A 17,513-nucleotide genomic window follows, 5' to 3' on the forward strand; every position below is an offset into this window, starting at 1 on the left:
TGATCGTGCAACCTGAACTTGCCTCCTTCTTCGCATTCCTTTTTAGAACTGCGTTCGTGTTTTTTTTCCCCATTCCTTCTATCGTGTCTGCGCTCGTGTGTTTAATTTCTATCTACTACTGTTTGCATGTTTATTTCTTGTTTTGCATACTCGATTCCACTCAAGAGCTAAGGAGTAGCCGACGCCTTATTTGCGCGCCAACGTCTTCTTTAACATCATGTCAATAAAAAATTCGGCAGATCCCACACGTTGTGGAAATCGGTTCCATGCGAAGTAGTCAGCGAGTACCTCTATACTGTACTTTATGGCTTTGAGCCAAGCATTACGAGATGGATCGACGTGTTTTTGTTGGTGTAGTAGCTATGTGCGCATCATGGGCTTACCAGGCACGTCGACAGCACTGGCGTTTAAGGGTAACTTATGGTGCGATGTCACGTCAGCCCTCACGTCAGAGTACATACGTCAGTATTATCGAAACTAGGTGCACTTTATGGTGCAATCATGTGAATATCATACGCAACTTTCGTTAATGTATTCCACCGGAGTCGAGCAATGCTTCAATATAGCTTGCTGAATCATAGGAATACAAATGTAATGTTTATTGGACTGCTATAAATGCGGAACCAACACTGGAACCACAGACGTTAATCTGATGTGACACCTGTGTCGTAGCATATGTAGGACTTATTGCTTTTTTTGTAAAATTAGATAGCCAGCACCACAAACACAATTACGCCTGCATAGGCTGTTTGGCAGGAGGAATCGAACCCACGCAGAATGCTTGGGTTCGATTCCTCCTGGGATCCTAATTCTTATTCTTTCCATTCGACATGTCATTTTTTGTTAACTCTCTCTCATTTAAATTACCAATGTCTCTCCTCGCCGTTCCTGGGTAGATATGTACGTGAGGACACGTACCTGAGGTATGGTGGATACAGCTTGTCATATTTGCAGTAGTCCTCCCGGTGAATAACATCATTTCAAGACCACTGTGCCAGAACCGCATACAAAATGCCGCCTTATACACACCTGTGGTTTTCGGCTTCCCAACAGGTCCCACCAATGCCAACCTCTCATCGAGCGCTTAATTCTGTGTGCCACAGACATGCGTACAGGAGGGGACCCCACCCACCCCCCGAAATTTCCATGTGTTGCTAGTAAGGCTTTTGTACGTGTATTTTTGTACGTGTATTTCAATGGCGTTGGCGACGACAATTAGTGGTCCCTATGCAGCAAACGCCTCCTTCCGCACCGACCACATGACGCGGTGCCCCTTGTCTCCTTTAGATGAGGAATAATTTGTTAATTAGCCAGCCTCCATTCTCCACGTAGTTGGGCCACAGAGAAAGAAGTGTATGAGGAATTTATCCAGCCATGACTGCCCGTGTGGGCAATATGATAATTTCACGGCTGGGCGAGGAGAAAATGAATATTTTGTCGCAGCATGACAGATGACGCGTCCTGCATGTTCCATCACTTAGAGGTTCCTCTCTGACACGACGCACAAAAACTGTGATATCGTAATATATATCGTAAATTTTACCGAATTTTCTTCTGTCAGGTGAAACAACGAAAGTGACGGACGTTTCAGTGGCACTTGTTACTTAATACTGTTCTTTCATTCCAATTGACATCTCGAAGGCCGTGCTGCCATTGAAATGAGCATCTGCTGATGCAGGCGGCTGCTGCTAATGACTTGTTGCCCATTGACTTTAATCAAGTGAGTCAAAATGGCTGACTGGGCTAGTTGGTGATTCATTCTGCTTGCTTGAAATGCGAGCGCTTAACGTAGACAAGGACGTAAAGAAACAACATACGGACAGGCGCCTGTCCGTGTGTTATTTCTTTACGTCTGCACCAAGTCTGCATCCAAGGCAGACTTGGCGATACTCAGCCGTCTCGGCCAACGCACTAGTTGCACACTCAACAACAAGGGTTTTATTACCCGCGGCCACTCGTGGACACCTTACCGTTAAACCCCTGCCCAAATATATGCTGGCAGGAATACGTGACGAAAGAAGAAAGGCAAGGGCAGAAAAACTATCACAAGCCTTCAACATACAGCACAAACGTGCTGTATGTTGACGCTGCTCGGCAGGCAAGGGGTCGTTACATAATATATGCGCGATGACCGGCCACGGGGAACCTATTGCCACAGCCACCGTAAAAACAGCCCCAGGCTTAGAGACAGAAGAAGCCGCCATCCCGCTGGTCATCTCAGTCCAGGCAACTAATTACATCTTGAGCGGCTCTAAAAGGCCGCTAACGAACTTCATGATGGGCTGTGTTGGGCCGATCGCGGCCAACACAAACGCAGCAATAATATACAACTTGTACGGGTGCCCGCTCACGTGAGGAATCATGTGAATGAGGCGACCCATCGCGCAGCCCAAGGTTTAATCAACCGGGAGGTGGATCCCTCAACCCTGGACTTCCCGCAGGAAGGGATCACCACATGTAACGAAATTACCGCTTTTATAAAGAGAACCGCAATACATACGCGGCCCCGTATGCAGACCTCACAAGGGAACATTCCACGATCTGGAGGCACATCCAAACAAAACAGATTCTTTTTCGAGCCCTCATTGGCTGTCTAAAATTTACCCAGAAGAAATTCAACCAAACTGCCGACATTGCAACTGCATAAAGGCTACCCAAAATCACATTCTTTGGGAATGCGAGGGGAACCCACCTGCGAAGACAATACTGCCAGATTCCTCCCTCGCGGCGTGGGAGTCACTCCCGTCAGCAACTGCCTGCCTTATTCAGACAGAAGCGATTAACTGGGCCGTAACGGTCGTGGCAAGCTACTGGTTACCACCCGAACCACAGGCAAGCTAACTTCAGCGACCTCGTTGTGCCGTGAATAAAGTTGTTTCTCTCGCTGCAGGGTGCAATGCGGCCAGCTCTCAGTGGAGAGCCGCTTAGCGCGGCATATTAAGAGAAATTAATCGGGTCAGCGCGCATTCGATAGGGGTAAATGTGCGACGGTGTCGACCCGACCGGGCACCGATACGTGACGGAAGTCAATGCTCTACCTGAATTGACGACGCACGAGGACGTCGTCAATTACCTCGTCTACTCCTGCAGCTTCGTGACCCTGTAGGAGATAAAAGTGTTCAAATCCCTTGAGGAATTGCTACGTACACACCAGTCTAATTTCATTTCACCCAACTTTCGTCTTCAGAACATCGTGGTTTAGCGCTAAGAAAGACAGACACGTGTGAGAGACAGGACAGGCGCTCACCAACTCGCCCAACAACAAGTTCTTATTATTTCGTCTTCTGGTGGGGGCTGGCCTTCCATTGCATCGCCGCTTTCGATGTAGATCAACTCCGCGACCGTGCCGCCGAATGAGCCTCATCCTTCGGCAGGTGAGGTACTTTCACCAGGTCGTATGTATAGGGGTGCAGGGTCTTTATGACGCGCTCTGAATTCGAGCAGAAGCGTCGGTGAGCAATCGGGATTCGTCTTCTCCCAAAGCTTAGATGGCCCGCATAAGAGTGCGATTGGTGCCCTTCTTTCTTCGTGTCCCAGCATTTAAATAATAATTAAAAAGAGAGGTTTTCGAGCTCACGTAATACCAAGTGACGCCGCACGCTCGGTCGGTGTTGTTGAGGTCGGTGTGCCTGATCCATGCCAGCCACGAACTGCGCCGCTTCGCGCTTCTTGCAGACGCACTGATTACGGGCGACCTTTGGCAGGCGTGAGAGATCTGTGTTCGTCAAGTCCGGTGTCTTCGTCGTCCTGCTGTGGTTCAAGCACCCAAATACAGAGCACAGCACTATGAGATCTACAGCGATCTACAGCGTGTACAGATCTACACGCTTCCTCCGATCGCAGGCACGAGTGGTCGCCCATGATGGCCGAGTCGTATCCCAGAATTCCTGGCCGTAACGTGGGTGCAAGACACGTATACAGCCTTTTTATTCATACGAAGGCCGAAGACCCATTGTCAGCGAAGGGAACGGCACACGACAGCGTAATAGACCTTTTTCAAGCAATCCAGGAGCGCAGCTAAGGTTGAAGTGTTGCATATTATGGCAGCTACCGGCCGACATGGTAAGTAAGCGAGTGCTCGTTTGCACACGCACGAGTTGCAACACGCAGAAGAACACAAGGACCTAAGATAGGGCGAGTCAGTGTGCTTTGCGATTTGGACAGGTGCGTCCTCCATAGTTTCGTGTTACATCGACCAAGATTCAATCGGCAGAAGATAATAGCCGTATTTTGCGTTTCAATTACAAGCCAGCTAAAACGATTTCCGATAGTACATACGAAAAGTCAAACGCATTGAATTTCACTTACCAGAAAAAAACTGCTGTCAGAACGTGCGACGTGCATAGCTGCTTCACGTGCAATGAGGGTGCGTAAATACCCGGCCGTTGATTTAGCGAACCGTCGGCGAAAACACGCAGTAGAGCCCGTTTTACGAAGCACGGATGCAAAACATGCGGCAAACAGTATGAGCACAGTTACTTGATGATACTTAACAACCAACAAAACCGTATAGAAAAGCTGACAACGATACGCAACAAGCATTATCCACCGAGCCACCAAGGACTGAGACCAGGGCCCGAAAACTCTCTGTTTTCATACGTCAGACTGTAAGGGAATATTTCAGTGCAAAATAAGCCCTAGAAGTCGCCGGCTATAAACCCCGCCAACCGCCGGCGACCGCCATTTTGCCATAGCATGTGACGTCATGTGCTGCACGGGAGAGGAGCCGATCGTCTTCTACCAAAGTTAAAGCCGCTACAAAGCGTTCAATTTCGATGTCAAGCTGAAGAAAACTTGAGCAGCTTGACTGCACGCTCAACTAAGTACGGAACAAAATCGTTCGCCGTAATGCAGGTGCTCGCAGAGCTGAGCAGCTTGTTACGTCACGGCTCGCGAGTGCGCCAGTGTTGCCCGACCTTCAGGCCGTTCGCGTGTTCATAAAATATCCAATTATAAATTAAGTGCTGGACCAAATGCGCTGATATTTCTAGGGCTTGTCTGTGAACGCACTAGGATTAACCCACATAACACATACGATCAAAAATTGTCATGGCCCCTTTAATAACGATCCGATTTGAAAAATTACTTTGGTATCACCAAAAGTTGCGATAAGGCTTATAGATGAGTCATTTAAGTACTTGGCTTTGCGGATTGCGTAATATATATATTATTTAGGATTGTTTTAATGTGCCTGACACGTGCGCTATCCCGGTTGCGTCGTTCTTTTCGTCTTGTCACTTACTGGGTTGTTAATATCGAAATATCTTCATATTTCACAAAACAACTTTTTGTTATGAACAATCGCATGAAATACCACACAACTGTTCGTAAAGACACCTGTTTAAAATTGCAAAGGCTTTACATCGCGTATTGCAGAAGGGAAAACCAGAAACTGCGTAAAGGATTCTGGTGAATAATCTAAGTAAAGTGTTCCGACTCTCATTTTCATTACGTATACTTTTATTTTTAAAAATATCTCGGCGGGTTTTTTTTGCACTGACACCTTGTCTTGGACGCAAGAAAGTTCAGGACACTGAAGGCACGTACAGTCCACTGTCTGCACAACTAATACCACGACTTCAGCAAATGTCCATGGTATTATCACAGCAAGCATGTATGCGCGTGAGACACACTACGTCAGGATGCACTGTTCGCCCGACGTCTCTTGATGTGTCTATAAATAAATTCTGTAGTCCACATGAAGCACACGAAGAAGGAGCCAATGCTGACCATGTGAAGCAATCCATCGTACGACCCGATTTCGTCCTTGAAGTAACCTGAAAAAAAGAAGAAAAATAAAACGTGTGAGGAAAAATTGTACATCACGTCTAGTGATATGTTGTATCAGGTCCACTCTTAAAGGTAGCACTTCATAACAAAATAAATATAAATGATCCACTTCAACTTATCTTAAGAAATGAGAATGCCAATAGGATGCATTAGGACGACATCCATGTATTAAAAAAACACTCTGCATGCCTTCATAACATAATTCAACTGTGATAGGTAGCCATACATGTACGCGTACGCACAGTTAAACAAATAAATGTGAAATACACAATGTTAATTTTTTTTTTACTTTCTGTTGGACTTCCACGTGGCATAGCGTCTCGATGACAATAAATATAAGCGTGCAATCTGATTTCACGAATGCGCCGGTAACCGCCGAGACCATCCATGTACGCCAGCCAGTCTAGCAACGCGCTCGGGCACTTCCGGTGCACAAGCAATAAACATAAGTTCTTCCGTGGCCATTGCAAGTGTCGGTCTCGTTTCACAAAATGAAGGTGTTTCTGAAGCTACCATAATAAAATATGTTTTATATTAGCCATTGAGCATCCTTAGGGCGGATAGGCGGACAAGAACGCTGCATGCTTTCCCAACATGTTTCCTCCAGAGTGCTTTTCAGAATATTTCTCATGTATTAAAGCCTGGATGGCCGGAAGAAAGTAGCTCACCCAGGAGTCAACATTTCGAATTTTGTAGCCGCGATTTCACTGCTGCGGTCATCGGTAACTTGTACTAGTATTTTTTTTAGCTACTGCTGTATATGTTCTAGGCCCAGGCCACGAATTTGCCGGAGTTCTGAATAAAGTTGTTACCACCACCATTTCACTGCTGCGGTCATCGGTAACTTGTACTAGTATTTTTTTTAGCTACTGCTGTATATGTTGAAAACTTCGAAATGTTTATTGATTTCAACTCTCCATCATTCACGATAGTGGGGACCGGGGTCAAAAAGCCTCTTCATGGGCTTGACCAGGACCACGACCCCGTACAAAATAAGGCGGAAAAAATAAGGACCGCCATGGAAAATAAAGTTGAGTGTAATGGTTGCAGTTGCAACGGACGACGGAGAATCTGACGCGTTTTGAAGCTTGCTGGGAGGAAATCCCGTATGTACCAGAGGAAGAAAGCGGTCAGTTTTCGGTGATAAGAGACTGGGCGCGCAATGTCGAGAGGACTGCGTGCCTGTGGCGGGTACGCCACGAGAACGCAGGCTATAGGCAAAAATCGAACTCATGGATGGTTCGGGGAGGCCGAGCATATTCACCTTAAGGGGAGCTGACGTCAGACCCCCCCTCTCCACTCTCTATCTGGCGATCGGTAATACATGTACAGATATCTAGATATGTACCTCCTCTCCCCATACCTACGCACACAAACAGCCCATGTGTGTTTGGTTGGCTCCCATCAAGACACGAAAGTCGGGCTACCACTAGAGAAAAGGTAACATCATAAAGCCCTGGCCGTCATTATCAGCCTAATATACTGTCGCACGCTCACCGGTGATCTTGGGGCACGCCAGGTAAGCGATGCCCATCACGAACCGGGTGACGCCCGCCGAGAGCCCCAGGTTCTCGACTCCCAGTTGGTCGGCGAGCACGGGACCGAACAGCACCACCACGCTGCCGTTGCTCCAGCCGAACAGCGCACACATGAGCGCCGTCACCGCGTAGCGGTCGGGCCGCATGGTGGGCAGCGAGACGCACAGCGCACCCGTGAGCATGGCGCTGGCACTCAGCAGAACGCGTCGGTCGCAGAAGGAGCGGTCCGACAAGGGCGCCGGCCACAAGCCGGGCGCACGCGTCGCCTATGGCCGTCACAGAGAGGAACACCGCGCCGTCGCGGCGCGTGAAGCCCTTGTCCACCGCAAGGTCAACGAGAATCATGAGCACCAGCAGCGTGTAGACCGAGACGGCGCACGTCACTGTCACCATGTAGAAAACGGGCGCCCGGAGGAAGCTCCAGTGCGACGTGCCCGCGCCCCCACCGCCGCTGGCTACCAGAGCCTCTTTTCCGGCCAACGAGTGACGACGGAGGCTTTCGACCGCGGCGTCGACGGCGACGGCTTCCAGACTTCCGTTGGTGACGACGACTTCTGGTTCGGGCACGGTCCACGGCTTCGCTATGGTACCGTTGCCCGTGGTAACCGCGGTACAACTACCGGCCTCTCCATTTTGAATGTTGTAGGCGCCGTCCAAGCGCGAGTACGATGGCGCGTCACCGTCGCCGCTAGGTTTTCTCTTGAAGAAGCGGAAGGAAATGCCCCGGAACTGTACAGGCTTGGGACTGGGAGGAAACTTGTACGTGGTCGTCGTGCCGTTGACGGCAGCAGGAGCACGCCCGTCGGAGATTTCGTGGCTGGAGACTCTGGTGGTGTCCGCTGGAATGTCGGGTGAAGATCCGTTTGCGTAAGAGGTGAAATCCTCGCAACTTTGCAATATCGACGTGCTCTTGAGTGACGGCTTTGGACGCTCGTCCTTGTCCTTGGGGACGTTCGTTCCGGCGTCTGCGGACGTGCCGCCTTCGACCACGGCCTTGTAGGTGCCATTAATCGTTGCCACTGTAATGAGAAAAAAACAACAACAAATTTATGTAACGATCAGCTGGTGCTGCAGACGTCAACCTGCAGTTGTATCTATCGATCCCTGTCTGCATCCGCTAAGACAGCACATACATGTGTGCCCCAAGTAATGCAGCGTTACGTCAGCATGCGTCACAATACCGGAGCGTGGTGCAGGGCCGGCTAGTTATTTATATTTCACGGTGAAGCGAACAGGGAGAAAGTATATGGAAAGGTAGAACTGAGTCAAGCGCAGGTTCGACCTTCCTTACTGCTCGCGTCTGCGATGAAGTGTATTATAGGACCAAGGAGCCCAGCTCTGATGGCTGTCCCTTCTGCCGCCTCCTCGTGTCCACCCTTAATCGGGTGTTCGCGTTGAGTTTTCCTTCACAATCACAACCTTTAATGACCGTCGTGAACCGGCGCAGCTGAAGCTGTACAGCACTGCGAGTTGGTAACGTTTGCAATAGTGAAAAATGCGAGCGGCGCCAATACGTAAGGAAAAGACTAAGGACATGCGCGCGCTCACTTAGTGCAAAGTGGCAATCGTGTATTGGCATTCGGCGGCTAAAGCACTCCACAGCTCCGTCGTGCGCGCGCTTTTTACATCGGTGGTAAAGTGCGACCACCATGAAAGCGGGCGGAAAACCAAGTATAGTTATAAGCAGGCAACCAAGTTGCCTGCGTATAATAATAATATATAATAATTATAAGTATAATAATAAGTATATATAATAAGTATATGTAATAATATTATATAATAATTATAATTATAATTATAATAACGCAGGCAACCAAGTTGCCTGCGTTATTATCATCATCAAGGCTCTCGAAGAACAAGAAGACTTTCGCGCTAGCGTGCGCATGGTACAGTTGGCTATGCTATATGCGATTTTGCCTGCGTTAATGTCATCATCAAGGCGCTGGAAGAACAAGAGGAAGAAGACTTCTCTTTCTTGCGAGCGTGCGCATCAGGCCCGTAGCCAGGGGGGGAGGGCCTAGGGATGGATGGATGAATAAACTTTATTTCGGTCCCTCGGAAGGCGCCCTAGCACGTTGCGGGCCGCTCCCACGTCGGAACAGAAAGACCAAGTCTCTCTGCTGCGTCGCGGGCCCGTTGGACTGCCCATAGTTGTGCTTCGAGTCCGGAGCTTGTAATAGCATCTTCCCATTTTGAAGGCGTGATGACTTCGCCGCCATGTAACGCGGGGCACCGCCAGAGCATATGTTCGAGATTAGCGATATCTGCGCATAATGAACAATGCATTAGTTGGCTGTATTTCAGGATAGATCTTGTGCAATAGCGCGGGGTTAGGGTACGCCCCGACCTGAAATAGCCTGAGTGTCAGAGCCTGTGGTCTGCTTAATTTTCTGTGTGGTAGAGGGTACTGTCTCCGCCCCAGGTAAAATGTTTGGTAATTTCGTTATACAAGGTGGGAGGGTCCCGATTCTCCAAAACCTCAGCGCGCCCTCCGGTAGCTACGCGGTCTACTAGTCCTCGCGCAGCTATGTGGGCCGACTCATTGAGATTTGGCGGGGCTCCCGTGATCTGTCCCATGTGAGCTGGGAACCAGACGAGTGTGTGTGGCTCGATGTTCTTGTCCCGGAGGATCCGCAAGGCCGGTTCCGAGATGGTGCCCTTGGCAAATGCTCTAATCGCTGATCTCGAGTCGCTGTAAATCGTGGACCTCTTGTTGTCCAGCAAGGCCAACGCAATCGCAGCTTGCTCCGCTATTTCGGCTGCTGTCGTCCGGACCGTCGTCGAGTTTGTGATTATCCCCTCGTGGTTGATGCTCACTGCCACATACGCCTTCCCCTCGGGATACCGGGCCGCGTCGACGAAGCAACAGTCCCCGGCCTGATCGTGAGCCCTTCCTAAAAGAGCCTTTGCCCTGGCCCGTCTCCTACCCTCGTTATGCTCGGGGTGGACGTTTCGCGGGATGGGGACAACGGTGATTCGTCCTCGCTGTTCACGAGGAATGCTGCAGAAGCGAGACTCGATTTGCGTCGCTGGAGTCCCCAACTCCCGCAGAATGTTCCTACCGGAACGCGTGGTGGACAGCCTGGCGAATTGCGCCCTCTCCTGACCTAGGGGCCCGGGTCAATTTTGGCGAAGTAGGTGTTTTTACCAAAAATAAATAATGAAAATAGGTGTTTTTCTCAAATAGTCAAGGTTTTCAGGAAGTTCCCCCCCCCCCCCCCGAAAAAAATTCCTGGCAACGGGCCTGGTGCGCATGCTACAGTTGGCTATGCTATATGTGGTTTTGCCTGCGTTAACATCATCATCAAGGCGCTCGAAGAACAAGAGGAAGAAGACTTCTCTTTCGCGCGAGCTGCGCCTGTAGCGGTTGCCTCTGGAACTAAGGTTACGCTTACGACGCGGGACTTTGCCCCAGCTTAAGAACCTGGCGAGCCAACTCCTAAAACTTTCGAGGGTTATGCCAGTGACTAACAACAAAAGAAAGCGTGCACTGTGTCGTTAAATATTGCCGAATCAAGCGTATTCAATGCACCCTGCGTTAAAGAGATCATGACCTGTTTTATTGTCTGTATCCAATAAAAGTTATTGCTGGGCGAATTGATTCATGAAGCTGTAAGATAATCAAACACACAAACCAGACGAACTCCGTGTCGACTTCTCGTCCTTATGTGGTCCGCGCATTTTATTCGAATTTAAGCGCCGCCCGTGTCTCTTCGTTGCAGTGCCACATTACGGATTGCCATTACAACTTCCAATTTCACTGTTTCTGCACAGCGAAAAAGCTACTACATTTAGCAGAAATAAACATCGAACACTTGAGTATATATACCTTGTTCCTTGCGCTCCAGACTCACTACTGATCCGTGCCGTTGCTGTTGGTCGGTGCACTCGTTAGCTGCCGCGGGCGAGATCTTGGCGCTCGTGGATTTCGATGCCTCCCAGGGAGGTACCTTGAATATAATACACGCTGACAGGGCGTTGAGCATAAGACCTCCCGTAATCAGGAAGGCGCCCGTGAAGCCGTATTCCTGCGCAAAATTGGGAGCAGAGAAAACAATCTTGTCGGACGATTGAGCTCAGGGGGACCCATTGGCTTGTTCGATTTTCTTTTCTTTTATTTTCTATTCTTTTCAAATTCAAGGTGGAAAATTGGATGCGTTCAGAGGCCCGTAGATGGGCACTTTGATTGATCCTCTTGACTGACCGTCTATAGGTCACTTGGCGTGACGTAGCAACCTTTACGGGTTCCGAAACATCTCTAGCATTTCACATCACTGCAACTCCTTCATTCCCCGATTTTCATGGTCAGATCAATGTTGGTCAGACAATGATTTGATGGTTTGATGGATCAGATGGTGGTGTTGATGGTCAGATGATGGCCCGTATGTCGAAAGTATGATTGTCTATACTGGCACTATCTCTTACCGGCACTATCTTCTTACTGCATGCTGTCTTCTTATCTCTTAGCGTTACACCTTACAAGTTTCCCCAGTGACTAGTCGCAGTTGTTAGTGTTCTTGCGTCGCATTCGCAGTTACCGTGTTTGTGTATGCAGACTCGCAGGAACGGCAAGCCGAAGGGGTCACGTGCCTTTGAAGCATTAGTCGCGCTGTTTAAAAATGGTTCTTATGCGACAAACGTGTGCACCATCACCAAAACATCCACGTGTCCATGAGCTTTAGAAAAAAATAACTAAGTAGTTCGCTGTATCAACAACAACGTGCGTTTGTAGCTTATCAAATGTAGCGCGTCTGCAGGGAAGAAAGGTTACTGTTCTGTAGAAAGATTACTGTACTGTAGAATCAGACACCTATCGAATGAGGTCTTACCTGCAGCAGGAGGTGTAGATCGGTGGGAAGGCGAAAGCCGCCAGGGTGCCGCCCGTGTAGTAGATGCCGTTGCCCGAGCCCCGATATTTCTTGAAGTACTTGCCGATGATCACGTCGTTAGTTGGCATCACGATGCCGTTGCCGATACCTGACAAACCAAGAGTGAGATTGCACATGAACGATAGTTATACCGGTTGTCTCCGCAGTCGAACTTCCAGTAAACGTGCATTTATGCATGACCTGCGACTTTTGGCGCATCGGATATGGCACGCTTCTAGCGACCATAAGGTCGTGGGTTCGATTCGCAGATGCATTTCGGTGACATAGAACGCAAACATGTTTTTGCACCGAAACAATCGTAAATGTTAATCGGGAGACGGGGTGGGGGGCACTCAACTGCGGCGTATGTCATGGATCAACACCTATCTTGCTATCGGGCGTTAAACCCCTATAGATCGAAAGTGTTGGGTGACTGCTTCTTTCTTTCCTTGTTATATGTGAAAGCAAAGATGGATGCTTGGCTACAGGTAGGGCCGCAGCTATCCCAAAATAATAGATATGATAAACGATAGGAACCATAACATAAAGTTTCATAGGCAACTATATAGGTGCCGACTATATACAGTCGGTTACGACTTTAGAAGACAGCAGCAGTGTCACCCAAAAGGCGGATGCGCACAAAAGTCTGCACCTATGGGCGGCTCCCCAGACTGACGTCATGAGCATAATGGACGGTAACCCGCCTGCGGAAAACATGGCCGAGGATATCAGCCGGATTATTTGTTTAGTCGCAGAGGCAACCGGCTGGCGTACTCCTGTAATCTGGGGCCTCTGTTGCCTGCTTAAGTTGTACTTGACATAGCCCTCTTCGTTGCATTGAACATGCGAAAGCACATATCTGGGCTCCCCCCCCCCCCCCGCCCCCCCAAAAAATGTTCCGCCTGCCCCTCTTTTGCCCCGATAAGAGGAAACATTTAAAACACAACGAACACAAACACAAAGTTCTCCGCCTCGCTGCCCCCCTGAAGGAAATCACCTAACGTGACTGCCCCCCAGTAAAAGAAATCCTGGCGCCGCCCCTGGTAACGTGCCTTTTATTTTTGCCACCGGTTGGTAACGTCGTTCGCCTAACGGACGCCGTATTTTTTGCTTCGTGGGACATATAACGCTTTCGCATCAAAATACAAATCTGAATCTGTAAAAACACTGTAGCATGTCGACAAGAAAAGGACAAAACGCTGCCAAAGCAAGTCGGCAGATTGCGCACACACGCACACACGCACGCACACATGTAATTAGGCTGCAAGTATCACTAGCATCGACTCCACATTTGTTGCTTTTACGCATATGCCTAACCGACGAGCGTATACCTCGTAATAACGTAGTATATGCGCGCATATGTTGGCATGAAGCGCTTACCACTGCAGATTCCCAGCAGCAGGAAGATGGCCGTCATGTCCCCGGCGAAGGCGCAGCCTATCGCGCTGACCGCCGTCACGATGCTTCCCACGAAGGACAACGTCATCAGCGGCACATACTTCGTGAGCATGCCGACCACGGGCCCTGCGATGCCACATAAACCGCAAAACAAACGTTCCATTAAGGTGGGGTGAGACTCTGAAAATGAGTTCCAAAGCGCTCTGTGTGTCGTCTTCTTGTTCCCGTCTTTGTGCGCTTAACGGTTTCATAATGTCAATGTACCAACTAGCTCGGACACAGCCTCTGATTGAGTTTCGAAATTTGGCTGCACAGCAGTGTTAATAAAAGCTATGGCTATAAATAGAGACCGGATTATAGGCAAATGCCTATTTTGTTCCTTGCACTCCTATCGCGCCATTTTGATATATGAACATGAATTAGAGGTTAAGAAGGGCTTCTATAGTGTTTTTATAGTGCCTATAAATGCCTGTAATTGGCGTTCGTGCCTAAATGCTCACAAATGCCTATAAATGCCTACTTGCAAAATTGGCGCTTATATGAACCCTATTTATCCTCAAGTTTCGCTCTCGGGTGGACTTTGACACCATTATTCATGTCACCGGGCAGCATTGACTGTTCGGAACCATGGGGTTCAACCTAGCCCTCTAGTTCAACCAACTCTCGGAAACAATCGCTAGCAGCAGTGAAGTGGGACACGCCGGCGAGAATTGGCCGCCGCGCTGACATGGCGCGAGCTGTTGCCGAAAGCGACACCGCGTAGAGCCATCAGGGGAAAGGAGAGGGAAGAGTACAAGAAAAAGAAAGAAAAATGTGATGTGCACGCAGCTTTTCTTTCGTATGTAATTTACTTTTTAAAGTGTTCACTGTATACAGCGTAGCCAGAAAATTTTTAGGGCGGTTCAAGCATACTTTATGTACGTTCGTGCATGCGTTTGTATGTGTGCGTGCATATGTAAACATGCAAAACTGAAAAGTTTCGGGGATGGAGGGGGCTCAACCCAACGAACTACACTCTTCCTGGCTACGCCAATGGTTCACTGCCAGAGGAGAAATTGGCTTTAAGCGATTCGACCCGGCCATTAGGAGGAATCGCTCCCTTCTGGTCTTAGCGATCTGGCTATCTCATCCTGATCTGCCCTTCTCAGTCATGCCGAAAAGACACCGAGGAGTGTGTTGATCCGACAGTGGACACGTGACTCACCGTGCAGAACACGTGAAAGACCGCGTTCTGTGAACCGTACGGGACAAAGCACAATAACACGGCTATGTTCAATTGTTGGCGCCTTTGTGCCATATTAAGCAATAACATCTTTGTTTTCCTGTCGAAAAGTCGCACACGTCTTCGTTTGAAATTATTTGCATTTATTTGAAAATTTATTCTGCCTATATTTATGCTATTGGAGGCCTAAAACGCTGTTTTGCCTGCCTATTTTTGGCGCCGGAAACGACCTTTTTTGATGCCTAAAAATCCGGCCTCTAGCTATAAAATATGGTAGGGATAGAAGCGGGTTACATTGGAGCTTAAAATTAGCTTTAAATTGTATTTAGCGTTTTTTTTTATTTTAGTTCTTTTAGTTTTTCTACATATGTACTTTATTTTAAGAACTACTAATTGCAAAGCATTTCAATTTTGTACAAAGGCAGCAACTAACGCTTTACAGTAATGCATGTTGCTGGGCGAGTCGGTCGTACATCATGAAACAAGGTGCTGCGCGAAGTAAACACGGACAAGGAAGTGAACGAAGACGGGCGCAGACTCGCGACTGAATTTTATTGAACAATAAAACACACATTTATACGACACAAACCGCAAAATCATCTATGCGCATGCGAGGAACCTGCTTTCATTATCGTACAATGTTATGGAGGTATCACTGACGCAAATGTCCCTTTTTTTCTTGACGAAGAAAACCTCGGCAAGCTCACGTGCCAACTGGTTCTGACTACGCCTCAAAAGTTTTGTTATTGCCAGCAAAGGCTGGCACGGTTTGCCACAGGCAGCCGACGGGCATGCGCTGCAGTGAATAGGCAAATTAGAACCTTGTCCGTTCTTTATCGAAAGCTGGTGTTCCCTTAGTCGTTCATTTATACACCGGCCCGTTTGGCCGATGTATACTTTCCTGCACGTCAGAGGAATTTCATATACCACCCCCGTCGAGCACTCTACGAACTGAGTGGCGTGGCTTTTAGTGCAAGCTTGCACGCTCCTATTTCTAGAGGCGATGCGGGGGCATAGTGACGCCAGTTTGCATGGGGCAGAAAACACCACCGGCACACCATAACGATTGGCAACATTCTTCAGGTTATGCGACACCCTATGTATATAGGGGACAACTGCCGGTCGCATTTTTTCACGACTTTGGCACCCCTGAGTCGCACTAGCCTTGTACCTCTGGAGGAGCTTCTCCGCCACAGCAACCACGACTGCCGTAGGGTAACCAGCATTCATCAACCTGGCAATCTGAACGTTCAGGCTGTCATGTACGAGGTGAACGCATGACTTTTCCAAGGCTCCCTTCAAACAAAACATGCCAATGGCCCGTTTAACTGTCTTGGAATGCGCAGAATCGTACAATAACAAGTCTTTTCTGGCTCTCGGTGAGTACATCCAGCACGTGTGATCTGGTGTCAAAGAAAGGTTAATATCTAAAAACTGAATTCTATTCTCGTCCGGTAGTTCGAAGGTGAAGGTTAAACCTCTCCCGTGTCGTTCAAAGATCGCTAAAAGATCTTGCACTGAATTAGTGTGAGTCAAACCAGGTTGTTCTTTAAAAAGTATCAGGTAGTCATCTACATATCTAAAAACTTTTAGCACTATATCCTGGTCCAAAGAGCACACCAAATCACGATCAACTCTGGCCAAGAAAATATCAGCTAGTACAGGCGCTACGCATGACCCAATACATACGCCCTCCCGTTGAACAAAAACCTGGTTGCCAAAAGTAACATATGTTGAATCAAGGTAAAATTCCAGAAGTAACAAAAGATTCGGCAGATCCCACGTACCGTGGGAGTCGATGTTATGCGAAGCATGCGGCGGGTAGGTGACTGTGGCGTAACTTTTTTTACTGAGCGACACGTTACAAAATGACGCTAAAGGTTCGCATAAGTTTTATACGCACACATATATATGTTGAAGAGCCGCATATGTGTTATATAACCAGTTGTTTATGTTTGGGTAACGCTGCCAATGGCAACATTGGTATTGCCAACACCAGAAGCGGTAAGCTGATATGTAGTGCTTATACGTGTCCCGAGAACGCACGCACCTTTCACGAACCCGTGTGCATGTGTGCAAGAAGTTCTTGACAGCTCTTGAACAAGGGCAAAATCACCGTGATCAGTGAGCACTAGCAGCTTGTCATGACTTGTTATAGGATCCGGTCGTGATCGTGGTGACGAGGGGTCCATGTGTAGTGAAGTATGTGGTATAGTAGAGTTGTTAGAACTCGTGGATGCCTCGGTCATTTCGTCGACAAATTGTCTCTCGACAGATCCGGTGACATGTCGGAACCTGAAGCCACTCTTCGCGTTGGTGAGGTATAGGCCGTCGAGGCTGGTAGACCTGGATAGTGCTACCAGACCAACATCAGTGGATGGTGCTTGTCGTATTCCTAGACTACCTTGGCGTATGTGGCCTACGTAGCCTAGTCTACAAAGCGGCTGTCAATCAATCTGGCATAATTCTCGGTCAGCATGAGACCATCGCCCAGCCTCGTAAGAAATGAAGAGGACACTGCGTCGTTCTGGCGGACGAAGTGCACTTTACGATGCCGTGATGTGGATATCATATGCAACTTTCGTTAATGTATTCCTCCGGGGTCGAGCAATGCTTCAATATAGCTTGCTGAATCATAGGAATACAAACGTAATGCTTATTAGACAGCTATTAAGCGGAGCCAACACTGGAACTACA

At 48.5% G+C, this 17,513-nt stretch overlaps 1 pseudogene; it reads right to left on the reverse strand.

Annotated features, from left to right (window-relative positions):
- Positions 1 to 5,472: 5,472 nt before the first annotated feature.
- LOC119391290 (uncharacterized) overlaps positions 5,473 to 17,513 on the reverse strand; it is a 34,130-nt pseudogene continuing 22,089 nt past the window's right edge.

Source organism: Rhipicephalus sanguineus, chromosome 4, assembly GCF_013339695.2.
Source record: "Rhipicephalus sanguineus isolate Rsan-2018 chromosome 4, BIME_Rsan_1.4, whole genome shotgun sequence".
Classification (NCBI taxonomy): domain Eukaryota; kingdom Metazoa; phylum Arthropoda; class Arachnida; order Ixodida; family Ixodidae; genus Rhipicephalus; species Rhipicephalus sanguineus.